We start from the raw sequence: 27,214 nt of genomic DNA, 5'->3' as shown, positions 1-27,214 counted from the left end.
TCAAACATAAAATAAAAAGAAAAAATAAGCAAGTCTCACTCGCCGTCTATTATGAGGAAGTGTGAACTATGTGTGTACATCGATATTATTAAACGCCATTTTTGTGGTCGTGCTATAACACAATATCACCAGTGCGCATGCTTCAAAATCGGAACAAGATGGCGGCATCTGGAGGAGCAAGGTACTTGTTTTTTTCAACATTTTATCACGTTTTACTTTTCATTACATTCATGTTTTTTTATTTAGGAAGGGCAATGCCTCTAAAATTTAGCATGAGCTGCCGATCGACCATAACTACAGTCCCAGGCAGGGGCGGATGATGGATTCAGCTTTTTTCAAAGGGGCGTAATTCCATGAATTGCCTATAAAATTGGTAGATTTTCACGCGGAGTGGAGTGATGCAAAACAAAATTGGACGATTTTATGATATTTTATGCAAAAAATGATACTGTTTCAGATCAAAAGAGGGGAGGGGAGTATGCCCTCTACCAGAGTTGGTAAATTTACCAGCCTGCCCGAGGATGCACGGCTGGTAACTTTCAAACAGGGCTTGCTATTTTTCCCCAAATTTGTATAGCTATATAAATAGCAGAAATTTTTGTTCAGGATTGGTTTGAAATATGAATGAATTTGCTACCCTTACATAATTTCCCATTCTCAACTCTAGAAGTATGAAAGCGATTTAATGAAAATATGTGGTCAGTCACTGTGGCTCTTTTATTTCAAGAATGCATGGACCTCATTTGATGAGCAGTTTGCAGTTATAGCCTTCTATTTCCATATTAATAGTAAAAAGGATTTGTCTGATCACAGAGTATGACCAGTGTTTGGTCTATGTTTGAGAAAAGTTTTTTTCATTCAAAGTCGACGATGGATGATTACAATGATAAAAAATGTACATGTAGTTGTAAACAAGGTTTCCAGAAGTAAGCAGCGGGAATGTCTTACGAAATCCATCGCTGAGAATGCTGCATACATTACAAGGCTTAAATATAAGGAACAGGATCCGATTATGCATGCATTGTTTTATGTTTGTAGAAATTTTCTGTCCAATTCAAGTAACAAAGACCAACCCTTGTTCGATGCAGGGCTCAGAAAAGACCATAAATAACTCTTTCATGCACGTTATAATATACGACTATATTGTCTTACATTGTATACAGTTCTTTTACTAATTTTGTTTTCACTTTGAGAATATTATTTTATAAATATAACGGAAAAAAAAATTCGCTGAACTATTGTACATTATTGTTTAGGGGCCAGCTGAAGCCGGCCTCCAGGTGTGGATTCTCTCACTTGTTGAGACCCATTGGTAGGCTTGCAAGGTTGGGTCACAGGTAAATACACATACCAGAATATAAACCTGGAATGTGTTTCAAAATACAAGTACCTGGGTTTATGTTTAAGCTCATCTGGCTCATTTAGTTATGCTCAAAGTGAACTGTACAAGTATCCTTAAAAGATTATTATCAATTGCGGAAAGATTTTTTATCTCTAAATCCTATCATCAAAACAAGTATTCATGCTTTTGATCACACTGTGAAACCTATTTTATTATATGGTAGTGAAGTATGGGGAATGTTTAATTCTCTTTCCTCTAAATGTAAGAAGGAAGATGTATCTCTTGAAAAATTATATTCAGGTTTACCCGGTGAGAAACTTCACATTAAATTTAACAAATTTATACTTGGTGTGCACAAAAAAACAACAAATGTTGCGTTAGATTTCCAATTTATTTTAATATAATTAAAGCGATGCTATTGTATTGGTATCGATTAGAGAATTTAGGAAGTAATTTTCCTCTATTAAAAGAGGCATATGAACAATTTAAAACACTTCACCAACTGAATAAAACATCATGGTATGGTTCAATAAATGTTATATTGAAGTTACTTGGAATTGATTGTACAAATGCAGTGTGTGAAACCTTTTGTTTTTCTTACTCGCCAAATTGACGAGCAGCTTTTCATTTCAACTCACCAAATTGAAATTCCACTTGCCAGCTTGGAGAGTGACTTACTTTTGGGACTCACCGTCTTTTTCATACATAATTATTAAAAGATATTATTCCAAGTCCACTTACTAAATGTACGCACTTATGTACATTAGTTTTATCCATAACTGGTAACTTGACAATTTAAATTACTATTAACATATAGTAGTCTCAGTTATATAAGGGAGCAGTCAACTTATCTTTTGATTAACTTGGGAGAGGGGTATCAAATAGATTTTTACCACAGCTGACAAGTCAAAAGTTATTTTTATGTCATAACCAGATCTAGACTTCCTTACCTCAATGATTATGGATAAATCTTAGTACAAATGCTGGATTTTGAGCAGCCTCTTCTACTATAATTGTCACTTTTTATACGACCGCAAAAAAATTTTGTGGTCGTATATTGGTATGACGTTGTCGTCTTCGTCGTCCGGCGTCGTCGTCCGAATACATATTGGTTTTCGCACTCTAACTTTAGTTTAAGTGAATGGATCTTTTTGAAATTTGACCATAAGGTTAAATACCACTAAAGGAAGGTTGGGATTGATTTTGGGGGTTATGGTACCAACAGTTAAGGAATTAGGGGCCAAAAAGGGGCCAAAAATGAGCATTTTCTAGTTTCCAGACAATAACTGTGGAACGGTGTATGGATCTCTCTGAAATTATACTACAAGTTTCCATACCACAAAGGGATGGTTAGGATTTGCTTTGGGGGTTATGGCTCAAACCGTTTAGGAATTAGGGGCAAAAAAGGGGGAAAAACAAGGTTGTCCTGGTTAATGGACAAATACTTTAGTACAAAACATAATTTAAAGCAGTGTAAGGGAGATAAATCAAATACATCATTGAAATTATCTCCCTTACACTGCTTTTAAATTATGTATAAAGTAATGGTTAATGAACAATAAAGATAATCTAAAACAGTGTAAGGGAGGTAATCCAAATACAACGTTTTGGTTACTTCCCTTACACTGCTTTTAAATTATGTTTAAAGAAATGCATATTTATAAAGGAAGACCAGTAAAAAATCTGCAAATGTTTTCATCTTTTTTTTTTACAAAAAAATCCACATGAAAGATTTGACACTATATTTTTATTAATTCTATTATAAAATAGATTAAGTTAGCACTATGGTAAATTTAAATGGGTAATTATGGTTGCCAACTCCATTGGAAATTTGAATTGAGATTATGACCATATCTTGAGGGAAAGAATTTTTTGGGGGGAAAAAGGGGGGGGGGGGATAAAAAGAAATTGTGGGGGGCCAATTTTTTCTCATTTCAGATTTCAGAAATTAAAAAGAATTATTCTTCAAATATTTTTTTTTTTTCAAATTTCAAATATTGAAAAATTTCAAGAAGTAATCTTTAATTGCACAGTATGGCGCATTAGATTTGTAAAATCTTTGATCACATTTATCCATTTGTTATGCCGAATCTAACAGTGTATTAAGATTTTTAATTTTGGGTCCAGTTTTCAAATTGGTCTACATTAATGTCCAAAGGGTCCAAAATTAAACTTTGTTTGATTTTAGCAAAAATTGAATATACGAGGTTCTTTGATATGCTGAATCTAAACATGTATTTAGATTTTTGATTTTTGGCCCAGTTTTCAAGTTGGTCCAAATTGGGGTCCAAAATTAAACTTTGTTTGATTTCAACAAAAATTGAATATATGGGGTTCTTTGATATGCTGAATCTAACCATATATTTAGATTTTTTATTTGTGGACCCCGTTATCTAATTGGTTCATATTGAGGTCAAAAGGGTCCAAAATTAAACTTTGTTTGATTTCATCTAAAATTGAATTATTGGGGTTCTTTGATATTCCAAATCTAACCGTGTATTTAGGTTTTTAATTTTGGGTCCTGTTTTTTAAATTGGTCTACATTGAGGTCCAAAGGGTCCAAAATTAAACTTAGTTTGATTTTAACAAATATTGAATTCTTGGGGTTCTTTGATTTGCTGAATCTAAACATGTTTAGATTTTTGATTATGGGCCCAGTTTTCAAGTTGGTCCAAGATAGGGTCCAGTATTTAAACTTTGTTTGATTTCAACAAAAATTGAATATATGGGGTTCTTTGATATGCTGAATCTAAACATGTATTTAGATTTTTGATTATGGGCCCAGTTTTCAAGTTGGTCCAAATTGGGGTCCAAAATTAAACTTTGTTTGATTTCAACAAAAATTGAATATATGAGGTTCTTTGATATGCTGAATCTAACCATGTATTTAGATTTTTTATTTGTAGGCCCCGCTATCAAATTGGTTCATATTGAGGTCAAAAGGGTCCAAAATTAAACTTTGTTTGATTTCATCGAAAATTGAATTATTGGGGTTCTTTGATATGCCAAATCTAACCGTGTTTTTAGATTTTTAATTTGGGTCCCATTTTTTAAATTGGTCTTCATTGAGGTCCAAAGGGTCCAAAATTAAACTTAGTTTGATTTTAACAAAAATTGAATTCTTGGGGTTCTTTGATATGCTGAATCTAAACATGTGTTTAGAGTTTTGATTATGGGCCCAGTTTTCAAGTTGGTCCAAGTTGGGGTCCAAAATTAAACTTTTTTTGATTTCAACAAAAATTGAATATATGGGGTTCTTTGATATGCTGAATCTAACCATGAATTTAGATTTTTTATTTGTGGGCCCCGCTATCAAATTGGTTCATATTGAGGTCAAAAGGATCCAAAATTAAACTTTGTTTGATTTCATCAAAAATTGAATTATTGGGGTTCTTTGATATTCCAAATCTAACCGTGTATTTAGATTTTTAATTTTAAGTCCCTTTTTTAAATTGGTCTACATTAAGGTCCAAAGGGTCCAAAATTAAACTTAGTTTGATTTTAGCAAAAATTGAATTCTTGGGGTTCTTTGATATGCTGAATCTAAACATGTGTTTAGATTTTGATTATGGGCCCAGTTTTCAAGTTTGTCCAAGTTGGGGTCCAAAATTAAACTTTGTTTGATTTTAACAAAAATTGAATATATGGGGTTCTTTGATATGCTGAATCTAACCATGTATTTTGATTTTGGACATTGGACCATAATAGATAAATTAAAAAAATTCAAGTTCTTAGACCACATTCTTTCTGTGTCAGAAACCTATGCTGTGTCAAATATTTAATAACAATCCAAATTCAGAGCTGTATCAAGCTTGAATGTTGTGTCCATACTTGCCCCAACTGTTCAGGGTTCGACCTCTGCGGTCGTATCAAGCTGCTCCCCAGCGAAGCATTTTATTTATTTTATAAAAACATGAATATTACACTGTGTGGAAAAGTTCTGCACCAAAGGCTTTTTTATATTCAGTTTCTGGTTTTGCTTTTTTATTTAGTTTCTTTTGTTTTTTTAAATTATTTAGCCTTATAAACTTTTCCATATTGAAATTACTATTTCATAATTTGCCTCCAGATTGAACTTGTTTAACACTCAGAGAAGTATAAAAAATGGCTTTCAAATCTGGTCAACGAATACAATGTCCATCCTGTATTTTGCTTAGGCAACAACCATTTCCTTATCTGGGGGGGGGGGGGGGGGCTGGAATTTTTTTGAAAAAAATATTTTGATGGCCTAGCTGACCGAAAAAAAATTTAGATTTTGCACTGTAGCTGAAAATTTTTTTATGGTTTTGTGAAAAACATGATAGGAAAAAAAATGTTGCTTTCCTTCTCATAAGAAAAAAAAAATTTATCGGAGGAAGGTTCTGAAAAAAAAATTATGAACACAATGAAAATCCCAGGCCCCCCCAGATAAAAAATGGTTGTTGCCTTAAAATAAACATACATGGACCATAGGAAAGTAATAAAATTATAAAATGTTTTATTTGTAACCCACTGATAGTCCCCACTGTATGCAAATTACATTTATTTTAGTCATTTCAAGAAATTAAAATCAGTGAGGTGGGGATCGTATAATAGGTTTTAGCACGCTGATTCAATGAAGTGTCAAGGTTGTCATAATAATGTTTTAGTTTGCCATCACTTCCTGGGTATATGCACAAGGATATGTCTTTTTTACCCTCTTTGCCATGGTATTTGCCTTTTTACCCTTCACACAATGCCTGATCATTTGTGTGTTTTATTAAATACAGTTAGTGAAAGAATTATGGTATAAAATCAAATATTTAACATAATCATCCATATTGATATGCAGTGTAATTAAACAAATAATGCCCCAAGGGTGACTGCATGGGGAATAGAAATATGGTCACTACAGGTCTTCTTCCGACCGGCAGTAAAACCCTTACCAAAGTGGGGCGGCCATTTGGCTGTGCGGGATGTATCAAGTATGCAGCCACGTCCGGTCAGAAGGGGACGTTAAATCTGATGCCTCGTGGAGAGAGTGCCACGCTCTCTGCACGTTAAGAACCCTTTTAACAACTCTTTGAGGGGTCCGTAGGTGGCCTGTTGCAAGGCAAAATTTCTGTCCCTATCCAATATACCCTCATTTTCCAGTGGCAGCAGGGGTGTGGAAATGCTATGCCCGACTCGCCCGACTCGTCCATTTGAACAACCGGACAAGTAATTTTTGTCGAGCCTAGCTCGACATAGGGATAGTGATCCGGCGGCGGCGGCGACGTTAGCTAACTTCTTAAATGCTTTATATTTTAGAAGCTAGAAGACCTGGATGCTTCATACTTTGTATATAGATGCCTTATGTTACGAAGTTACTGTCTGTCATACGTCAATTGTCCTTGACCTCATTTTCATGGTTCAGTGACTACTTGAAAAAAAAGTCAACATTTTTTGTAATGTTTATTTCTTTCTTATTATGAGTAATAGGATAACTATATTTAGTATGTGCGTACCTTGCAAGGTCCTCATGCCCTTCAGACAATTTCCATTTGACCTCGACCTCATTTCATGGATCAGTGAACAAGGTTAAGTTTTCGTGGTCAAGTCAGATACTATAAGCAGTAGGTCTACTATATTTGGTATATGGAATAATTGTAAGGTGTACATGTCCAACTAGTAGGTGTCATCTGACCTTGACCTCATTTTCATGGTTCAGTGGTCAAAGTTAAGTTTTTGAGTTTTGGTCTTTTTTTCTAATACTATATGCAATAGGTCAACTATATTTGGTGTATGGAAATATTTTATGATGTACATGTCAGTCTCGCAGGTTTTATTTGACCTTGACCTCATTTTCACGGTTCATTTCTCAGTGTTAAGTTTTTGTGTTTTGGTCTGTTTTTCTTCAACTATAAGCAATATATCAACTATATTTGTTGTATGGAAGGATTGTAAGGATTATATGTCTGTCTGGCAGGTATCATCTGACCTTGACCTCATTTTCATGGTTCATTGGTCAATGTTAAGTTTTCATGGTTAAGTTTGTTTCTTAGATACAATAAGCAATAGGTCCACTATATTTAATGCATAAATTGATTGTTAGGTGTACATGTCTGCCTGGCATGGTTCATCTGACCTTGACCTCATTTTCATGGTTCATTGGTCAATGTTAAGTTTTCTTGGTTAAGACTGTTTCTTAGAAACTATAAGCAATAGGTCAACTATGTTTGGTTTATTGAATGATTGTAAGGTGTACATGTATTTCTCGTTTGGTTTATCTGACCTTGACCTCATTTTTTTGGATCATGTTAAGTTTATGTGTTACTTGTACTAAAGCTTTATATTTAGGACTATCAACATAAAATCAATGGTTAGTAAAGAAGGCGAGACATTTCAGTGTGTGCACTCTTGTTTTTGTCTGGGTTGCCCGTGGACAAGTAAAAAATTACAGTTGACAAAATTCATTTAATCAAAAATATAGAATTATTTTCATAATTTATTAAGATGTATTATTTTATGTAAAAGAAACCAATGATCAACACGTGAAAAACATATATTTAAATCAAAACATCAATGTTCATGATGACAAGTATTAAAAAAAAACGGAAATAGATCAATAACCAAAATTAATAAAAATAAGGCCACATTTAAAAATATTTTGGTTTGCCCAAACCCTACCCAAAGGTAGAGACAGTGGGTAGGTAGGTAGGCATTTTCTTTTTTTTTTTCTGCAAAGAGAAATTGAAGTGTCAGATGTTTGTTAGTCTTCATGCCTATCTGATTAAAAAAAACTTTTTCACATCAGGACAATAAAAGATTTTGAGTAGGCAGCTATTTTCTGGGTAGGTAGGGTTAGGGCAAACAAACATATTCTTTTTTATGGCCTAAGTATGCGAACCCGGGTCTCATAAACATTGCGATATCTTTGTCCATTGACCCGGGATCGTCGATTAGGTTTTATTTGCCATCTCACAGAAGTGTTATTTTAATTTTTCATGATTGCATGGGTCTTATCGAGATGGATAAATACCTGATAAAAACACCAAGACCTGGTGATCAAGACAAAAAGAATGAAAATAATAATGATGAGTCGAGTAAAAAACGGAAAACACAGGTGGAGAAAGACAAGGAATATGAAAAAAAAAAAAAAAAAAAACAGAAGCGAGAATTCCAGACCTCGTGGCTCTTCAGTGAGAAACTTCTGAAAATAAATTAAATTTTTGCACAATTTGTAGGAAACGCCTTCATCTTGCTGATCAAAAGTCTTACTTATTTGTTGGCAAATTAATAGATAGAAGGGACACCAAAATCAATGTTCTGCAAAACACCAAGCTTGTCTGATGAAAGAAAACAGTAAAATTAAACAGGTGTCTGGGGAAATGGACAAAACATTGCCCTCTACTTGTCTTGTGGTTGTTTTGCTTTTGGGTTTCTATCTGATTGATGTTAACCCCATACCACCTTTTATTTATTCACAAACAATATCACAAACATCATTTATATTTTAATACAAAACAGTTTTACGGTGACCTATAGTTGTTAAATTCTACGTCATGTGGTCTCTGGTAGAGCAGCTCAGACATAAACAAGTCGTTTTTTGTTTTTGACTTACAGAAGTCAAAAAATGTATTTATTATAAAAATGTGTTTTCATTTTCAGACTTATTTAAGTCAGAAAATGACAGACTTGTTTAGGTCTATTTATGTTTATGAAAAGACTTAATTTTAATTGGTGGCCAAAGTGCACCACCTATGACATCATAAACCTGTCTGAGAATTCACAAGGACCTGAGCTATCTGTATATAATCATGTAATTGAACATTTTTACTTAACATAAGATTATTTCCTCATTTTGTGTGGTTATAGATGGTTGAATTGTAAAGTAAATAAACATTATCTCCGTTTTTTTAGGCTCTCATGCATATTTTTCTTTAGAAGACAAAGCATTGTCTTTCAATGTTGTCATAATTTCATGTAGATGCATGACCTTTTTATAAATATGCTTGGGTCTTGAAGTTGACCAATTTTGGTAACTTATCGACTTGTAGGAATCAATATTTGCAACTTTATAATTCAGGTCAAATATTTCTTGCTTAACACTAATTGACTTATTGAAGTCATAATTTGTCTTAAATTAAAGGGAGACAAATCTTGAAACCTACAAATATAGACCTCTACGAGTCAAAAGCAGATTTAGACTTATTTATGTCTGAGCTCTGACTGTAGAGAGTTGTCTCATTGCATGCAATCATACCACATCATTCTATTTTTCTAGTAAGAATCATACATGCTCATAGTAAAATACTTTTATATTTATAGGGAAATTCAGGGCAATTAACTTTTTTTCTGGACAAGTAAAATTTACAGTTTAACTTGCCCAGGGACAAGTGCTCACAACAAATATTTCCACACCCCTGGGCAGTCTAAATTTCCCTGACCTTCATCCCGGACAGCCTCTATTACAGGACCTACTTATTATATTTATCGTTAATTAATTTGTTCTCGTCCTGAACATGCATGAAATATTTGCCACTGGACATAAGGCAACCAACAATCAATCAATTAAACAAGTAAAAAATATGTGAACATGATATATATCTGTTCAATTATATGGTTAGAATTTTATATATGTATTAGATACACCTATGAGCGCGTAAGCCCGATTGGGTGAATCTAATTTACACCAAGATATTATTGTGAATGCAGAATGATAGTTTTCCATAATTTAGGAGGGGGGTCTTTCAGCGATTTGACCATATGTTATAGAAAAGCATGATAAATGCAGGATATCCAATTTCATTTAACGACATCTTGGTGTAAATATATATCTATATCTTTTAAACCTACCAATATTGTTTGGTTTCTATTGCAATGACTGTACCGGGGTAGGTAAAATAACATTCATTGCTGAAATATATTCAAATTAGAAATGTGAATACATAAGCAACACAACAGGTGCCACTAGTGCCGCAGGAACTGCTTACACTCCCAGAGTACCTGTCCACCCCTACTTTTTTTTATAAAAGGGTTTATGCTGCTCAATCTTAGTTTTCTGTGAAGTGTTTTATTAAGTTGTCTGTATTTCTGTTGCTTTTCTTATTCACTATGGTGTTGTCTGTTTTTTTTTATTGCCCTATGGTATCTACTTTCTCTTTTTAGACCGGTCATTTTTTGTTACATGTATGTATTAGATGTAAGCTTCTCCATGTTCTCATATCTGAGGGTCGTCAGACCCGAAGATATGAGACGATTACATCTGATTTACATAGAAGTAATAAATAAATATTTCATCTTTTCTCTTGTTCTAAAAAAGAGCAATTAGTTTTCCAGATGCAGTAACACTTTCAGAAGATGTTTTTTTTTATATGGATTTGGAATGAAATCTTGATTGCGTCTATTTTTCTGTCATCAAATTGACACCTTATCACTGCTTTTGTATGGCAACATGAATCGCTGTACTATCTTGTCTTTTTTCTGGTTTAGTTGCCAAAACCGGAACTTTTTGCTGATAAATGATAACACTTCTATGAAATATAAATACCCTAATAAAAGCTATAATTACCAAAGTCCTCCTTTCCATACATCTTCTCTTTTTTAACTGTGATATACATGTATTTAGTTGATTTTGACAACTCATGTTCACGGATAGCTTGGTGAACTTCCTCCAAGGAATGTACACATAGAACCGCATATGTATGCAGATGTATCTGGGGTAGTAAGTCAGCAATCAGGCAAAAGTAGGTCACTTGGACCCCCATTTCATGCTTCAATGACTGGTTCAGTTTAATGTTCATATCTCAGCAACTATAATGTACAGGGGTAGTAAGTCAGCATCCAGGCAAAGTAAGTCGCTGTGACCTATATTTAACTCTTTATTGACTTTAGTCAGTATTTCTTAATGAAATTCAATGAAACTTTCACAGATTATTGTCATGGTGGATAACCTACGTCATTGTCACATGATTCTTGCAAAATGGTGACCTATAGTTGTTAATTTCTGTGTCATTTGGTCTCTTGCAGAGAGTTGTCTCATTTATGATGGCTTATCTTCGTCTTTTTATTGATTGCATTTGAATAAACTTTTTTCAACTTAAAAAACAAAACAGAATACAAATCCAATTAATGTACAGGCCTATCAGATGGTGCCTCATGTTTAGAGTCTGGTGAGACTAGCATTGATGAAAAGTAGAACCTAATTCATGTGACATGACTAGTTTCGCAGTTGTACTTGACTCATATTTTTGAAAAGTATTTCAAAAGAACTACATCAAATTCTGTTATATTGTTTAAATTCGTTTTGCTCCTTTAATCAACTAAAAATGTAAAAAGGTTATTTTTAATAGAATTTTTTTGGACAAGTAACAATTTCATTCGGACAAGTAAATTTTGGTATGTACTTGTCCTACAGGACAAGTTGAAAAAAAAGTTATTGTAGAGGCCTGTGGACATAAAGCAAACAACAATCGATCAATCATATACATGTATCATTATAACAATACATGTATATATACAACACAACAAAATTAAGGACCATTTTACTTTGGGGAAGGGTTTAATATGGTTTTTTTTCCATTTTGAAAATTTATTATGAAACCATGCAAGCATCAAATTATTTGGGTTTTTTTCATACAAAGTGAGAATTTTTTTAAAGAACTAAACATTTTGAAAATTTAATGACAAATACTCTGAGTATGAAACAGAATTTTTTTTCCCTTCTCCCCTATCAAAATATTTTTTTCTTCGATGTTGGGAATCAGATTATTTTTTCATTACAAAAAAACAGGAGAAAAAAGCCATCGGTCAGAAAGAAATAGTAACTTTTATATGCATGATCCACAAAGTGCTAATATAAAAATAAGGAATTGCGGTATGATTGCCTTTTTTCCTTCAAAGATTTTTATAGAGGTTAAAAAGAGGGGGGTGCACTTACTATGTATGGGTTGTAGGGAAACAACTGATGAGTCCCATCGAATATAATAACATTTTAACCAGTGTAAAAGGGACAAAACTCCCAAGGCCAAACAGACGCTAAATCTGTTTATTGCACTTTTGGTATCATATATATGATTACCAAAAATTTCTCTAATATTCTGATGTATTAAAGTATTGCTTTTTATATCTTGCATTAAAATAAAATTTAAAAAGATTTGATCAGCTTTTATTTTAACTTAAATCCTTTAAATTTAAGTTTGGCCTTACATGCCTTAGGAGTCCAGGCATGATGAAAACAAATACCAAATGCAGAGCCAACTAATGCGTTCCATGACAAATGATTACATTTTTAACAAGGTAAATTAGATGAAACTCACAAGGCTAAACAGATGCTAAATTTATTCATTGCATTTTTATTATCATTATCAAACTTTTTCACTGAAATTCTGAAGTATTGACCCTTTTTATCTTGCATTAAATTCATATTTCAAAGTTTCGATCAAATTTTATTTTTATTTAAATATTTTAAATTTCAGTTTGGTCTTGGGAGTCTAGGCATGACAAAATCAAATATGCAACATATTTGTAGAACCACATCAGTCATAGTAATTTTCAAGTGTTTCTCCTGAGAGTTGTCCTTCATTGTTCATGTTTTGTGACTTCCTGATGTGTCTGCAGTATTACTATTTCAATGTGAAACAGTGTCCACATTCGCCCACCAGACAACACAACAGAATTTTAGATTTTGGAGTGCAAATGCGCCTGCTGGCACCCACAAGAATCCACCCCTGCACAAGTCATTATCAAAATTCGCCATCAGACAACACAAGTCTGTGTCCACATTTGTAACATATAAGAAGAAATATTTTTGAAACAAGATGTTAAAAGGCCACACCAAATTAATTTCTAGTTCTTCGGACCCCTACTGTAGAATAAGAGGAGTGAACATGAATAATTTTATTTTACTCGCATGACATAATTATTGTTGTTTTGTAGACAGTGACACAGAAGATGACTACATTGATGTTAGAAAAGCAAAGCACAAAATAGGTGAGAACAAAGAATTAATTAAAATATGTTAAAGGCATGAAACTTGGATAGAAGCTTAACAGTATTCAGAGGAAAATTTGAAAAGTATTTATTCTCATTTTCCGTGTTTTATTGATAAATGGACATATTTTTTCTGCATCTAACATTGATATACAGTCTAAGATTAAAGTTTTTCAAATACCAATAACCATTATAAAATTTATGAAACTTTGACACATGCTTCTTATGATCAAAAGACAGTATCAAGAACAATATTTTGAAATTATTTTTTTCATTTTCCCTAATAAACATGATAAACTGAATAATAGAAATTTACAAATGGACTTAAAGTCTTGGGTTAAATTTTTATGACATCAATAACTTTGTTTATCCTTCATGGAATGTTACGAAACTTAGACAAGTATCTCCATGATTAAGAAATAGCATCTGAAAAAAAACATTAGATTTACAAAAGAAAATTCAGATATAACTGATAAATGGACAAGTTTGGTTGTTGGCAACCTCACACTTTAACATCAACAGCAGCAATAGCAGGCGAGACACATGATTACGCCAAACCCATTAAAAATTTATATTTATCCAACATATACACTTATGTTGAAAAAGACTTATCTGACTTTACGTCAATACTATCTACTGTTCACTAATGTTGAAATTAGAGTTATCTGAGTAAATTTATAACTTTTCAAGTTTTCTTTTTTCTCAAAAAAGGAAAGTTTGTTATATTGTCACTGAATAAAAGATTTGGCATATGTATCAATGAGACTTCGAATCATGTCTTTCCATTTAAGACCAGGCGATATTTAAAAAAAGTCTGTTCCCCAAACCTTGGTCATGGTTTTTAGATAGAATAGACTGGCAAGTATTTTTTTAGAATTGCAAGGCTCTGATATTTCTCCAAACAACTTTATCTTTTATTCTTTTTAATTTTAGCCAAGAAACATGAAAAAAACATCAAAGGTATTAAAAGACAAGGAGACTGACTTCAATGTTATAAACAGCCTTGTGAGAAAAAATGTTTAAGTACCAGTAACATTCAGACAATACAGACCTGTCAAGCTATGTTGTATAAAAAGACCCATGAGGAACAGTCAGATTTCATTGAGTGAAACATAAGGTATACTCAATATATATATATATATATGAATAGAATTTATTTGATTGTTTGATATGCAACAATACTTGGATTTATACAATTTCATAATGCTATATAACATGCTATAATTTGGTTGAGAAAACCATATTAAACCACCAAACCAATAACTGGCAAGTACATGTACTTTCACACTGATATACTGAGTGTACATGCTGCCTTCTGCTTATAGCTACCTTAACTTATTAAGAAGTCTAATAGAACTTAATTTAAAGTAAGTTTTATTTAGATATTTTTTTGTTTTGTCTGCAACAAAGATAGCAGACTTCTGGTAGAAAAATAAAAAGATGTGGTATGATTGCCAATGAGACAACTCTCTACCAGAGACCACATGACGTAGAATTTAACAACTATAGGTCACCGTACGGCCTTCAACAATGAGCAAAACCCATACCGCATAGTAAGCTATAAAAGACCCCAAAATGAAAAATGTAAAACAATTCATACGAGATAACTAATGGCCTGATTTATGTACAAAACAATAAACGAAAAACAAATATGATATACAGCAACAAACAACAACCACTGAATTACAGGCTCCTGACTTGGGACAGGCACATACATAATGTGGCGGGGTTAAACATGTTTGAAGGTGCCAACCCTCCCCTAACCTGGGACAATGGTGCAACGACACAACACAAGAACAAACTATGGTGTTTATTTTCTAAAAAATAATATGTCTCATGATACATACAAATAATGTAGGGATATCCTTTATAAATTTTACTCATTTCTTTCAGATCAGATGAAAACATGTGTTCTTGAGATCTATTTACATTTTTCCAAGTGTTTTTTTATTTTTGTACACAGGTGCAATGATGCCAGTTTAGAAGACAAACAGTTGACTTTTGTGCTGACTGGTAGGAGAGTATGTGAATATGCATGGAGGATTGTGTATGGCATAAAAAGAAGGAGGTATAATACCATATTAGTATGAATAAAATAGTTAATAGGCTACACATCCATAAGACAGCAACCCAACATCAAAAGTAGCGATTCAACATTCTGTTGTAGTTTGCTTGGTTAATTTTTAATATATACAACATTTGTATTTAAAAAGGAGATGTGGTATAATTGCCAATGAAACAACTATCCATGACGAGGATGCAAACAACTACATGTCACTGTAAGGCCTTTAACAAAGAAAAACCCATTTTGTATAGTAAGCTATAAAAGCTCACAGAATGTGAATCAATTCAAACAAGAAATCCAACAGCCTAATTTATGCTAAAGCAATAAACAAAAACAAAATATGACAGACAGCAATCAACAACCATTGATTTACAGGGTCCTGACTTGGGACAGGCACATACAGAATGTGGCAGGGTTAAACATATTCGAGCTGGCTGAACCCTCCCCCTAGTATGCTCAGTCTGTGGCTCCATTTTTTAGACATAAATAACTTTTGTCAAACACTCATGTAATTTATACCAAGGGTGCCACATGTGGAGCAGGATCTGCTTACCCTTCCGGAGCACCTGAGATCACCCCCGGTTTTTGATGGGGTTCGTGTTGCTCAGTCTTTAGTTTTCTATGTTGTGTTTTGTATACTGTTGTTTGTCTTTTGGTCTTTTTGCATTTTTAAGTAAAAGTTAAGGTACAGTCTGGAGGTTTTTTTTTAACAATTTACTTGAACGGTGTTCAATTTCCACAGTTAAAACAAATTGAAAAATGTTTGTTATGACAAAAGACAAAATTTCAGTAAAAGGATTGGTCAAATGGATCCCAAATAACCGAAGAAAAAAACACATGAATTAGGAGTGGTATAAGCCCTGTAATATTTTTTACATTTATAACATTCAGGTATTACTACATGAAAAAGAAATGTTTGTCTACTAACGAAGATTTAGACAGTTCTGATAAAAGATGTAGCCAACAATACAAGAGTCGCCAGTACCTTGAAGCAAAGAGTTTTGTGTCTGGTCTATGCAAGAGATATGGTGATGATCAGCCTGACATACTAGAAATACATTTTCCATCATGTCTCTCTATTCTACAAGTTTGGACGGATTATAAATCTTCCTGTGAGAATTTAGAATCCCCTATTTGTCTTACCCAAGGTTCTATGGAATGTGGAGTGAAGAGTTTCCTCATGTTAAAATTCCAAAGGTTTGTATGGAATAATATTCAGAACAAAGGTGTTGGATTATGAACATGATGAAGGGTCAATAATGGCTCTTAAATTCATTGAAATTCATTTCAAGGTATAATCAGTAAAAATTTGATAACAAAATATGCAGATGTCTAAATCATATCTGAAAAATAGGAAATCATCAAGGTCTGACACATCTCAACAGTAATTATGCCAATGCTTTACCTAAAAACATATGCTATCAAATGTATTTTACAAAGATGTTAATGTGTATAAAATATATTTTTGGGTAAAGTCATGACAGACATCAATTTTGTCCAAAAACTATGTGTTAAATGGTCAAATATGTTAATGTCAACATGTTTATGAAAAAAAAATTCCTTTCTGCACTCAAGTATAAAATAAGTAATGTGGTATGATTGCCAATGAGACAACTATCCTATAGAGTCCAAATGACATGGATTTAAGCAACTAAAGGTCACCTTAGGCCTTCAAAAATTAGAATAATTACTATATTTCAACCTTTTTATTTATAAAAAAAAATGAACTTAATGTTGAAAGTCTTGAATAACTTAACTTTTTTTGAAATTTCATTGGCCTGATAAAGGCTATTTATATCATACCTCCTGCTTTATGGCAGATAGTTAACACTTCCGTCATATAAAAAAAATGTCCATTCATGCATAAATTAATAATTGTACATAGAATTAAATAGATGTCCTTTTTGTTGAGCCTGCGACATTTATGTCGCGAAAGCGAGACATAGCGATCCTAGATTCCTTCGTCGGCGGCGTCAATATTTAGGTTCAGTCTGTGGTTAAAGTTTTTTTAGACATCAATAACTTTGTCAAACCTTCATGGAATTTTAGGAAATTTGGACAGAAGCTTGTTTATGACCAAAATACAGTATCCAGAGCAAAATTTTGAAAATATTTATTTTCATTTTTCCGTATTTTACTGATAAATGGACTTAGTTTTTTTTTACAGTTAACATTCAGATTTAGTCTGAGGTTAAAGTTTTTCAGTCATCAATAATTTTGTCAAACCTTCATGGAATATTAGGAAATTTGGACAGAAGCTTGTTTATGACCAAAAGACAGTATCCAGGGCAAAATTTTGAAAATATTTATTTTCATTTTTCCGTATTTTACTGATAAATGGACTTAGTTTTTTTTACAGTTAACATTCAGATTTAGTCTGAGGTTAAAGTTTTTCAGTCATCAATAACTTTGTCAAACCTTCATGGAATTTTAGGAAATTGGGACAGAAGCTTGTTTATGACCAAAATACAGTATCCAGAGCAAAATTTTGAAAATATTTATTTTCATTTTTCCGTATTTTACTGATAATGGACTTGTGTATTTTACTGATAAATAGACTTAGTTATTTTTACATTTAACAAATAGATACAGACTGGGGTTAAAGTTTGTTACACATCAATTACTTTATCAAACCTTCATAGAATTTTATGAAACTTTGGCAGAAGCTTTTTTATGATTAAGAGATAATGTCTGAAGCAAACTTTTGAAAATATATTTTTTTCATTTTCAGTATTTTTCTGATAGATGGACTTAGTTTTTTACAGTTAACATTTACAGACAGTTTGGGATTCAACTTTTTTGACATGATAAATTTGTAAACCTTCATAGATTGTTATGTAACTTGGACAGAAGCTAATCTTCAAGACCATGAAAAAAGCATCTAAAGAAAAAGTTTGATTTTTTTTTTAAATTCTGTATTTTACTGATAAATGGACTCACTTTTTAAGTCAACATTACACTTTTACACTGACAGCAGCAATAGCAGGCGAGACACAGGGTTCCGCAGAACCTCTTACGAATTTTTTATTTGTAGTATCAGAAGCTCAGCAAATGTAACGAGTGTGTAATCTTTAAAGAGACCATCAGCGAAAAACTGACAAAGATTGATTTGGGGTGCTGAAGGACATGTACAAGAGAAGATCTAGAGCACATATGCTTCTTCAATAGTAAGAATTCTTTCCACACTTGAATATGAATTTCTTGTATTTTTCATGTTTAATGCAGATACATCCCCATTTTTAGCTCACCTGACCCAAAGGGCAAAGTGAGCTTTTCTCATCACTTTTCGTCCGTCGTTTTTCATTAAAATGTTCTCCTCTGAAAGTACTGGGCCAAATTTAACCAAACTTGGCCACAATCATCATTGGGGTATTTAGTATAAAAAAGGTGGTCAATGACCATGCCTGCCAACCAAAATGGCTGACAGGGCTAAAAATAGAACATAGGGGTAAAATGCAAGTTTTGTCTATTATCTTGAAAACTGCTATTAATAGAGATAAATCTGACAGGGCAGAAATGTTCAGAATGTTGTGATCTACCTTCTGTCCATTTACATCAAAACCGTCAGTTGACTCTTTATTGGAGTTATTGGTCTTAAATGGCGATATTTACCAATTTTTAGTGTTTTTGCCGATTATCTTGAAAACTATAAAAGATAGATACACTTTAAAAAGCAAAAATGATTAGCAAGACAAGATCTACAAACAAGTTAAATTTTGCTGAAATCTTTAGTAGACACTTTATATGAGTGATTGCCCTTAAATTACTGGTTTTTTTTACACTTTTTTGTGTTTTGGGCAAAAACTAAAGAAGATGGAGAGAAACTATCAACAGAAAAATGATCAGCAATACATAATCAACAAAAAAGAGATTATTGTCATAAATTCTATTTTAGTCTACAATGTTGGAGAATGTCCATTGTTGAAGATGCACATAGACCTAGGTGAGCGACACAGGCTCTTTAGTTTGTCACCCCCATGCATAGGTATAAAGATAGTTTACGCTTCCTAACATCACTACACCTTGATGTTGGGTAATGAAACCTGGCATGATTAATCACCACTTCTAGAAGGTGTGTTGGGTATAAGGAAGTCATGGTCATAGAATTAGCGCAACTTAGTCGTGCATCCATGTGCGTATTTATTTTTTTTTAAATACATTTTTTTTCTCTAACTTTAAAACCCATTTGAGTTTTGGGGTGTATTGATAGTGGTGCATCAGTGAATTTCTGCCATTTGTGGGTATATTGTATATATTTTGATTTTTTTTTCAGTCTCTGCAGAGAAAAATATTTTAAACACATCAAGAAATCCAAAGAACATCCAAGCATGTATACATCTGTTATCAGTGACAATATGGATCAGTCCAAAACAAATCTGCCAAGATTTACGTTACATTTTAAGGTGAGTTTATTTTGAAAGTGTGTATAAAATTGCAAAGTCCATTATGTCTATACAACTAGATTTAGGTTATCTGGTCTGACCACTGGGATGATACATCACTACATACTTCTTACATAATACATTTCATGGTAGTTACTTTTATGTATATTTCTGAAAAGAACATGATATTTCACTGCAATAATCAATTTCAATATTGAAAACGGGTTGACAGTGTTAGATTAATCATATTTGTACTTTATAAAATCACTTTTACAAATATTTGGTATATCATTCGAATGGTCTCTTTTAATTTTGCTACGAATGTCAGGCAAATGTAAGAATTTGTGATAAGGTCACAAATGGGAAACCTATCTCTGTGTTGACATTTTATTTAGTACTATATTTACTTGTTATTAAATGATTGATTAACTTAAGGCGAAGCAGCAATCATATGAACTAACTGGATGTGTAGCTAAAATAAACATTCTGACAGGAAAAAAACTTCTAGCAGTATTTATTTTCTTTTAGGCATTTTGTATGAGACAAATATTATACCATTCTAGAAGGGGGGGCTATATTGGTATCACCTTGTCTATCTGTTTGTACAACAAATATTTCGTTAAACTTTTCTAGAAACTACTAAACAGAATGACTTCATATTTGGTCAGCAGCTTGACAGTGATGACTTGTGATATGTGAAGCATCTGAAGATCTGTCAGATACCTACTTCCTGTTTGCTAATACTTTGAATTTTTCAATATTTGAATGAACTTAACCTTTTTTGTCACATTTTTCTCAGAAACGACTGAACACATTGACTTTTTATTTGGTCAGCAGCTCAACAGAGATGAGTTGTTAAGTGTGCACCTTTCAGATATGTCAGATAACTACTTCCTGTTTGCCAATATTTTGAATTGTGAGTGCATTCTGGTTTGAGTTATGAGTACATGTTTTTCAACAAATTTTTTTTCAGAATGAAACAACACTTGAAAAAATGCACCACCATGTCACAGGTGTTTTATGTCACGGATTAAATAAGGCATACACATTTACATGGACAGATCAGTTTTCCTCTGATTGTAATATCACCTTGAATTGTTTGATGTCTGTGTTAGGCGATGTAACAAAAGTAAGTATTAATTATCAAGTTCAAAGTGAAACAATTGACTAAAGTTCACATGCAGGAGAAAAACACATTTTTATTAACTTTACAATTTATGCATCTACAAGAAAGTCAAAGTGTATGGAAGCCACTTTTAGTCCATTAATTTTAAACATCAAAGAACCATCTACAATATAAAAATTAAGAGATGTGGTATGATTGCCAATGAGACAACTATCCAAAGAGTTCACATGATAAAGTCATGAAAAATAACAGATGAGTCCAATCTAGCATATCATATTAAATTGGAAATAATAATTTGACAAGGTTGCTTTAAAACCCTTAAAGTTAGATACATCGATATCACTAACAGTTATAAACTTATATGAACTTTTCATTATTGGACTGTGTGGTGCCAAGTTTGCAACAAGTATGGAAATCAGTATGAAATTTTGGTGGCTTCATTTTCATGACTATGATAAACATCATAAGAGGATAGGCCTATCATTGCTTTTCTTTTATGAATACAATTATAGTATTGTTCTTAACCCTGCTTTGTAGGCTTTTCTCAAAATCAATACTTAAAAGTCATTGACAGATGTGGTGGGTGTAATGTTGCTATATATTTCATATAAAAATAAGGATAGGTATGATTGCCAATGAAACAATTATGCATAAAGACTAACGGACAATGATGTTGACTATTGGAGGTCAAAGTATGGCCTTCTGCAGTGAGCAAAACCCATACCCTATACTTAGCTAAAATGCCATGTGATGACAAAATGGAAAACAAATTCAAAAAAGAAAACCAACAGCATGCTTGTGTCAATCTCTTGCTGACCCTGATAGTTTTAAAAAACAATTCTGAAAGTCTATTTTGTTTACTTTTGCACTTGAACACTATGTAAATCTCATTTGATGGAGGATTATTTTCACATTCACATTTCTGAATTATATATATATATCTAAATGCATGAACATCTATATTCATGAACATTATTAATAATATAGTCTATAAATTTCAATTGCATTTTTATTTTCTGTGGTATTTAATGGTTTTCTTTATACCAAAAATTAAGTAAAATATTATGGAAATATAAGCAAAATTTTTGGCCGGGAAACCGGATTATAGTATGGTGATGATGGGCAGGCAGGCGGGCGGGGAAAAGTGGGTACCTAATTTGTGTAATCAACTCCACCTATAGTTTTCAACCCAGATCCCTGAAACTTCACAGGAAGATTGCACATATGTGAAAGTTGTGCACCTGCTATTATGGAATTGTTTGAGGAATTTTTTCTCATTTTTCCAGACTTGGAAACTTAGTCATTTTTCAGCAAAATTTATGAAAGAGGGTACAAGTTTTTGTGTAATCAACTCCTACAGTTTTCAACCCAGATAACCATAGACCATTCTCCATTGTTTAAGAAACAATGTGTGCAACCCGGTCATTTTAGTCTTTGATCTATTTTTTTTTGAAGAAATATGATAAATTCACTGAAAAAGTGGAGAACAAATTGCCTATCTCATGATAAGAGGTGAAATGAAACAATTTATTCATGCAGTTTCACCATAAATTAACATTGTTGAAAATACATCTTTTCTTAAAATTCAGCTGTGTTACTTTAACTTTGGCATACTTTATATGCTAGGTAATATGTCTTGTTCAGTATTAAAGGATTGGAAAACTTTTTATTGTAAAGATATCATGAATATATAATATATATAGCTGTTTCACTTTTTTTCTTTTAGGAAAATGGTGGTTTACCTCCTACACTTTATATTCAAACTGATGACAACAAAAATAAATTTGTGATAATGTTCCTAGCAATATTGGTGAAAATGGAAATTGTAAAAAAGGTAATTATTTATTTTATTCTTTTGCATTTTTTTACTGATAGATGGACTTACCATGGTAATAAAATTTGGTATTTGAATATTATTATAGAAGTTCTTTTGCATACATGTATGATTTTTTGTTATCCTTACTTCCAGTTACTGTTAAATTAAGACATTACATCATGCAAAACATTTTTAGTTCCAATATTCGTTTATTGCAAATTTAAACACTTTATCACTATATCATGTATATGTTTGTCATTACAAAATTTCACAAAATTTCCTTTAAAATTATATCATCAAAAGAGAAAATGTTTCACATAACAAAGCAAAAGTGCTAGTCGTATGACCTTATAGTAGGTCAGATGTCACAGAATCTAAAAATCACAATTGATTCAATTGCTTAAAATGTACTGAAATTCTAAAGTTCATTTAAAAACACAGATTAAGAGTTCAACTTGATCATTTGATCAGTGACACTGCCTTGAGCAGCTTGTCAAGTTTGTAAATTGTCAGTAAAATGTATAGATGCCAAAAATTACGATTTTCAGTAATTGGAATTATTTCCCGACCATAGACCATAACGTGCTATAGTCCATATTTTCCTTGTTTTTGTTCTGTTAATTATTTGTGTTGAACAGAACAGTCCCCACTAGATATTGTGGTGATCATTTTGAGACTTGATTTTCTGTTATTATCCTGCACCAAAAAAGGGTTGGCATCTATGTAATTTTAGTTGAACTATATGAGAATTGGAATTGAAGCATTAGTTACTTATTTCAAATCTATATCTATTTATGTTTTTTTTGACAGATCAAGCTGACATTCCTCATGGTTGGTAGAACCATATGGAAAAAATTAGTGGTATCATTCTGTTGATGAGAACAGATCTACCAAAATGGGTAAAGAATGGTAAACTAAATAGAGAAGATGAACTTTGGTGGATCAACTACTTATCAGCCTTGGAGAAGAGAAGACGTCCTGCGCCAAAGACTCCCTTGCCACAAAATATGGGAAGATACAAGAAACCACAACATCCACAACCAGCTATGGAGGATTATATGTTGGCGGCAATTAACAACCACATACAGACATTTGATAGGAACACCAATGTCAGGATTGTCACACATCGACCACGGGTTTAAGACCTCAAAACTGATTTTTATTACTGAATTGTATTTTTTATATTTTGTCTGTAATGAACCTCATAGGAACATTTGATAGATAAACCATCTTCTAATGAGCACTGTGCTGCCAAATTTTTGTTGCTATTAATGAAATGACTACAGCATGTTTTGTGTCAAGTTTAATTCCCAGAAACTTGTAGCTATGTATAATATTTCACTCTCTTATTAAGTTGCTATACAGCAAAATTTCAGTCACTATCACAAAGTGTTGTTCTTGAGTGACTTTAGAAATATCTGTAGTAATAAATCATTCTACTGCTGCCCTTTTGTAAAGACAGCTCTGCAATATGAGTTAAAGCTGTAGTGACTTTATCAAATTTTACTTCAAGAGTTTATTTTTTAAAGCAAAATGGAATATGTATATCAATGAACATGTTAGTAATGTATCATTTCAAACCGTTTTATCTTGGCCAATATCTTAGAAACTAATGTTGTTGAAATGGTATGAATGTATAATCTGACACAAAGGTGAAAAGGCATTTCTAAATTTAAAATCTGAATCGATTGAATGCAAGGCCACCCTTAAAAAATTCTTTGTTACATGTTTTAGACAAGAAAACGACGTTAGAGCAGGAAAAAATCTTTTAAAAAAAAAATGGAAACAGTTTGTGTCATAAAATTTTTTGGGTAGGTAGGCAACATCAAACAATTTAAATTTTATTTTTGGCCCAATGGATATAAAGTTTTAAAAGCTTTGAAGCTGATACTTAGTTTGGCTTATTGTTGTAATGGATATGTTATGGTGTTATTAGACATTCCAATTAAACATGGAAGGAAGACATACTGACACCACTTCTATGTCTTGACTTCCTTATGAATTGAGGGTTTCAGCAGATGTCTGTATGAAGCAAAATATCATCTGCATTGATGTACTATAGTTTGCCTCTGTTGCATGGAATTCTGTTTTTAACTTTAACACACAAAAAAATCATGATTATTTTGAAAACTAAGTGTTTATGTATAGCAGTGCAATATATATAATGTTCACAATTGTATAAATGTAAATATAAAACAAAATATTTGTAAATAATATTTTAATTGCTTCAGTCAGTGTTTTGACAAATTAATTCTGTGATTATTTTAAAAATGGTGAAATTGCTATTTCTATTCTGAAAGGAGTAGATGTGGTAAGTGCCCTATTATGTCCCAATTTGAAGTAAATTATTTCAGGCTGAAAAGCTTTTGAAGATGATGCATAAAAACCTATTGAAATTAGCCTGTTTTAATTGGTAGGAAATGAAAGTTATACTTATTTTTATTTCATGAAAAAAATGCCGATACATTAATAGATAAAAAAAACCCAGCATTTCTCCTATCTATTCATTGTTTTAACTATGATGCATTGTAATAAAGGCCATTCAATAATAATTTGTAATTATAGGTAGTAGTAGGGGTCATATTGGGGCCTTATTGAACCTTCTCTTTTGTACAAGATGAGAAATAGAAAGCTTTACTTAGCCTTAAAATTCAAATGTATGCATGTATGATTATTAGACAATAGAACTTATTTTTTTTACTTGTATTTTTTTTATTAGTCAGGCTTTATGCTTTGAAGTATTGACATTTAATGAAAAAGATGTATATCTTAGATAGAATTCACCAGTGTAAATAACAACTTTCATTTGGAAAGAAATGTGTTGATGTATCAATTTTCCATAGTTCTTTTTTAAATACAAAATAAATATTTTATGTCAGAAATAATTGTCTTTTTTTTTAATTTGTTTGTCCTAATACAATAGTAGAGGTTTTAATTTATAATTTTGTTTGTAAAAGGTTCTGGGTTGTCCTTTCATCAACTTACTGGTCCTTCATTTTCAATTCAAGGCCAAGAAACCTCATTACACTGTAGTTAATGTATTATTCAAGAAAAAAAGAGAATGTGTGAAATATTTGTAAGGTTTCTAAATGTAATCATTTAATGGTCAAAGTACCAGAATCAAAGGCCAAGGCGGAAAACATTTCAAATTTTTAATTATTCTGACAAGTGAAATATTAAAAAAAAAGAAGACTTTTTTGATGGTCATGCAAGCATGAGAAATAGTTTGAATATTCTAGATGTTTATTTGGATTGTCAAAGTAATAAATTGCCATTTATTTCATGAGAAATGTGGTCCTTCTATTGGATAAGAAAGAATGTTGGGTAGAAAACATTTTCATGAAATATTACGAAACAACTACACATAAAAGTAATTGCACTATCATCAGTGTTCCCAGCTTCACATGTATTTGGTCTTCAAAATGAGCTAATATGTGCACATCCAACTTCAAGACTCTCCTGAGCAGCACCCTTTGAACCTATTCAATGATACAAACAGGTTTTGTCCTGGCTGGACAAAGTAGAAAACGCCAGACTTAAACGTGATTTTTTTTCTGGCAGTGTCGGCGTCAACAATGTACTAGTTTGTGATTAGGTTAGTTAAAGGGGCACCACTGGTGGTAGGTCAATGATATTTAGTATGCAGCTGTATTGACATTGGCACATCTCATTTCCATGGATATTGTTAGTCCCTGCCCCCTCAGTCATGGTCTTTTGGTTTTGAAACTTTTGCATAGTCTACATGTTAAAGTTTGTGTTTAGGTCAGTTTTAAGGAAGGGAAACACTTGTGAAATTTGGTATGCAATTGTATTAGTATTGGCATTTCTCATTTCCAAGATGGTTATTTGTCCCTGCACCTTCAGTTATGGTTCATTGACTTTTATTGTTTTGCACAATTTTAATTTCAAACAATTGCATCATACTATCAAAATTGAATAAAGACGAAATATATCACTGCGTCAACAATTTATTAGATACAAAGCGTAATCTATTTACCACATAAATACTGGTGCAGTCTCTTCGAATTGATTTTTTTGTCATTTCAAGCTTAACTAGTAAGTGTAAATGAAAATTATTCACAGTATCTGTTTCTTGGTATTTTTAAACATTGTTAAATTGCTTCTTTGTGGTAAAATATTTATTTGAAAGGTAAAAATCATGAGGACATTTGTTTTGTTTTTATTGTCTTGCCTGTGACGAAAGTCGCAGAGTGAGACAGGTATTACTATCCGGTGGCAGCGGCGGTGGCGTAAACTATTTCTATAAAGCTTTATATTTCAGAAGGTAGATTACCTGGATGCTTCATACTTTGTATGCAGATACCTTATGTTACGAAGTTTCTGTCAGTCTTATGTCCATTGTCCTTGACATCATTTTCATGGTTCAGTGACTGCTTGAAATTTTTTTTTAGTTTTTTTGTTATGTGAATTTCTCACTTATTATGAGTAATAGGATAACTATATTTGGTATATGGGTTCCCTGCAACGTCTACATGTCCGTCAGACAGGGTTCACCTGACCTCACCCTCATTTCATGGATCAGTGATAAAGG

At 32.4% G+C, this 27,214-nt stretch overlaps 1 long non-coding RNA gene across 1 annotated transcript; it reads left to right on the top strand.

Annotated features, from left to right (window-relative positions):
- Window positions 1–25,547, top strand: LOC127717425 (uncharacterized). Its single transcript, XR_007989169.1, has 10 exons — window positions 1–181; window positions 13,220–13,273; window positions 14,207–14,390; window positions 15,237–15,341; window positions 16,230–16,535; window positions 18,373–18,505; window positions 19,612–19,741; window positions 20,694–20,849; window positions 22,573–22,680; window positions 23,473–25,547. It is a non-coding gene; the product is annotated as an uncharacterized LOC127717425 (long non-coding RNA).
- The last annotated feature ends 1,667 nt before the right edge of the window (window positions 25,548–27,214 follow it).

The sequence above is a fragment of the Mytilus californianus genome, unplaced genomic scaffold, assembly GCF_021869535.1.
Source record: "Mytilus californianus isolate M0D057914Y unplaced genomic scaffold, xbMytCali1.0.p SCAF_10, whole genome shotgun sequence".
NCBI classification, from domain to species: Eukaryota; Metazoa; Mollusca; class Bivalvia; order Mytilida; family Mytilidae; genus Mytilus; species Mytilus californianus.
The sequence above is the reverse complement of the archived record's forward strand: the minus strand, read 5'-3'. Positions and strand labels throughout refer to the sequence as shown.